Source organism: Gossypium arboreum, chromosome 8, assembly GCF_025698485.1.
Source record: "Gossypium arboreum isolate Shixiya-1 chromosome 8, ASM2569848v2, whole genome shotgun sequence".
NCBI lineage: Eukaryota > Viridiplantae > Streptophyta > Magnoliopsida > Malvales > Malvaceae > Gossypium > Gossypium arboreum.
In genome coordinates, this window is record NC_069077.1 from 27,344,290 (window position 1) to 27,348,678 (window position 4,389).

Below are 4,389 nucleotides of genomic sequence, written 5' to 3' on the forward strand. Positions count from 1 at the left end.
TTCAAGTTAAGCTCTTATTCAAAGGAGGAATAGACCTTGTCTAAGAGTAAATTTTTCATAATTAAGCGGAGTTGATTGCACGCCTAGAGATAGGGTGATAAGATTTTTCCATATTTGGGTGAAACCTAATAAGGGAATCCATAGATCAAGTTAATGCAATTCTAGTGTGTTAATTAGAAAGAGATTTCAATTATTCAACCTAGGGTTAGACGTTATTAGTCTCGAGAGAGATAATAATATAACTTAGGGATTTCTACGGATCAAGTCAAATGAATAAATCGTCTGATTTAGAGTCAAATAACAAGTGAAATCTAGGTGGATTTTTCCTTAGGTATTGTCTTAATCAATCGAATTTTCCCAAAAGTATTTTCCCAAATTTTCTTTCTGTGCATTCTTAGTTAGTAACTAGTTTAGATAACCAAACCTCTTAATTTTTAGGCTAGATAATAAAAATGAAGTAAATACTAGTACTCATAGTTCCTTTGGGTTCGACAATCCAGTCTTGCTGAACTATACTACTGTTCGATAGGTACACTTGCCTTAATCTTGATAATAAGTTAGTCTCAAGAACGATTCTTTCATTATTCACTAAAACCTGTCACGAATCTCACGTATCAGTTAAGTTTTCATAGTTTAGCTTAAATTAAATAAAAAGTAAATTTTGAGTCTTTTATTGACTTTAGGGGCCGAATAAAAAAGGCAAGCTAACGTACTTAGTGAGTATGCAAGAGACCATCCGAGGGCGTACAAACTCAATACTAATTGTTATGTTGCAACACAAAGAAGTTTGATGTCACAACATAGGGAGTAGAATGCAAGAATCTCAAGACTGCCTTCAGTGTCGCAACACAGCCATGGGATGTCATGGCACATCCCTGAAGCTACCCTGAACCTGAGCATACTACTTTCAATGTCGCAACACAGGCACTAAGGTGTCACGACATTAAGCCAAATACTTACGAGCCAGGGGTATTTTGGTCTGTACAATCAAAAGTTCAACATGAGAGTGTCAGCTGACCTATGGTTAAGGACGACAACAACCTTAACTCAATAATAGGCTCTTAAACACTTGTTGAAAGACAACTTTTGATATTCTTAACTTTTCCTTATAATTTTAGTTTTTTCTTTCTTTTAGATTTTAGGTTTATTTTAGTTCTTAGTTATTTGGATAAGCTGCTTTGTAGACTCGAAACAAATCTTGTAGATTTTGCACTTACAATCAATCAAATACAATTCAGGATTCTCTAAACCTTTCTTTTGATTTATTCTTTATGCATATTTTATTTGTTAAGATTATTGTTTTCATGAAATCCATGAGGAACTAATCCTCTTATGGGGGATTAGCGAGTGAGTTGTGATTAACTGATTACTATGTATGGTTTTCTTAAAGTATCAATTTTTTGGGAGAAAAGGAACTTAAACCCTAGGCTTGGCAACCCTAGGAAGTCATTTAGGTGGGAATTAACTCAAAATTGGTATGGACCATCCGTGAACACCTTATCCCCAAATCGTTTGAGACTGCGAGGTCGAGAGATAATTAGTTCTTGCCGACTCATTAGTTTAGTGGAAGATCGAGAGATCCTGCTAGGTTAATGATTAGTTGATTTAATAGAAAATCAAAATAGGAATTAGTTATGACTACCAAAGCAAGCTAATCACCCATATCTAAGATTTGATACAATTTATAAATTAGTTTTCCAAAAGTTTCTTTGTTTATTCTATTTCAGTTGTTAAATTATAAAAAAACCCAAACGTCTCTCATTATGTTTTATCGTACTATGATTTATTGAAAACACTAATTAGATCGATTAATTTAGTGTTCGCCTCCCTTGGGTAAGATCCTCGGAGTACTTACCTACTTCATTGTAACTATTTTACAACCTAACCCATATATTTGCAGACACCATTTTAATCTATATCTTTTGTGTAGTATTCTCATTCTGAATGTTAGTACGTCCGGAGGCAGTCAAGTTGTTAGCGCCACTAGATTAATTTTTATCTTTGCATTTAATAGAATAATTAGGAAATATTTAAATTATAGATACAATTTTTATTTTTATTTTTTTTCTAACCTCTTTTATTTTCTTTCTGATTTCAATGCATGACTCATAGTAGGGGAAAGCCTATAGAACCAACCATCGATCTAGAAAGAATAATTCGTAGGAATCGTCAATAAAAACAGTAAAAATAGTAGATGCAAAACCCATAACTTGCTGTAGGCAATTTATCACCAGGAGACAACTCGTTATTTGACGATATTAATAATAATAACCCAGAGAACTTACCACCACCACCATAGCTACCCGCAAGTGTACTTATGGTGTGAAAGTAAATACCCCTATGGGACTATACACTACCAAATCTGGATATGATTCAAAGAAGCATTACAAGGCTAGCCATCACGTCTAAAAACTTTGAGATAAAACTGACCATGATCCAGAATAATTTTATGTTCAAGGTACAATGACGGAGGACCTAAATCAACATTTAAAGCTATTCCTTCAACTTTGTGATTCTTTTAAAAATAACAGGGTCACCAGTGACACCATTCATCTTCTGTTGTTCCCTTTCTCTTTAATTGATAACACTTTCTCTTAATTAAATTCACAAGCACTAGGATCAATCATGATATGGGACGAAATCGAAGGAAAATTCTTACAAAAGTTTTTTCCTATTAGCAAAATGGTCCAACTGATGAGGAAGATTGCAATATTTAATCAACTGGAAGGAGAAAGTTTTCACGAAGCTTGGGAACACTTTAAAATGCTGATCTAGAGATGCCTACACCATGGATTGCCTGAATGGCTTAAGCTGCAAATGTTCTATAACAGGTTGGATGCATACGCATGTTTAAAGCTAGATAGAGCAGCAGCAGGAGCCCTAATGAACAGAACATACGACGATGCGTATGAATTGATAGAAAATATGGTGATGAATTTCTAATAGTTGCAAACTGAATGTTATACATACAACCTAAAACAATCAATGGTAAAATTTGTGTAGAAAGATGATAGATACCAACAGATTGTAGACAAACTCAACCGTATAAAGTCCTCGACTAGTGCATCATCAATATATGGAGGAGATAAACCTCTCTTCCATTACATCAATAATCCCACTGAAGATGTGAACTACATCAAGAATAAAGGTAGAAACCTTTATTCAAATACTTATAATCTCGAATGGAGAGAACACCCGAACCTGAGATGGGGCTGAAATCAAGGAAGAGGTAATAATTCTAACCAACTTAAAAATACTAATTATCGACCTTTTTATTTACAAAAACCTTAGGAAAGGGCCAACTAAATGACCATATTGTATGTAGTCAACACCTAGATCAGACTGAGGGGGAAATGCAATCAATAAGGACGGAAGTGAAATAGTTTGAATGACCAATACAATGAAAACATTGACCAAGCCAGAAGATCAAATGAGTTAATTGATGAGTATGATGAGAGACATCAAAAGACAAATTGGCATTGGGATCCCATGCAACATTGAGAATAATCCTCAAAGAGAAATGAAGGAGCACGTAAAAACAATTGCGCTCTAGTTAGACAAATCTTCAATGCACCCAAAAGGAGTACTGGAAGATGTGTTGGTTGAGGTGTGCAGCTTCATCATCCCGAAAAATGTTATAATTTTAGACTTTGAGAACGACTGTGAAATACCCATTCTATTAGGAAAACCCTTTTTAGCAAAATCATGATCCACTATTGACTTGGAAAAAATGAATTAACAATGAAGATCAATGGTGAGACAAAAAAATTTAAATGTGGTCACCAACAGAGTGGGGGAAATCCGAAAAATTTAGGGAAGCCATGTTATGAAATATCTATAAGAATCCCTATTTACCCTGAGTCAGGGAAAGTGTTTTCTGTAATTAGTTTAGGATGGAAAGGAAAATTCAAAGAGCAGGACAAGCAAAATAAGGCGGAGTGGCATGATAGATGTTGAATCAATTTTGACAGAACCAAAACTAAAAAAAGGTCCACATTCGCATTAACCGAGCTGATGGATGAATCCAACAGTAAGGCCTAATATTTTAAATTAAACTTTAACTTTATGTATATTATTGCATCTTTAACTAACTGATTAGTTTGGACTTTGATTATTGTTAAATTTTGTTTAAATAGAAACCGAGACATTTTAAAAATTGGAAGTTTTGGCTAAAACAGAGTCGGTGTCGCAACACGACACCCCTATGTCTAGAATCGACAAAATCTAGAAAATCATCTTGATTTCATGACATAAAGGACAATTTACCCAGGATTCCAAAATTCTAGAATGTGTCACAACATTGGTAACTTGCCAGGGATGTCGCAACATGGAACCCCTATGTCGCAACGTTGTTGCAAATTATTGCAGGGTTGACACAACTCGATTGGA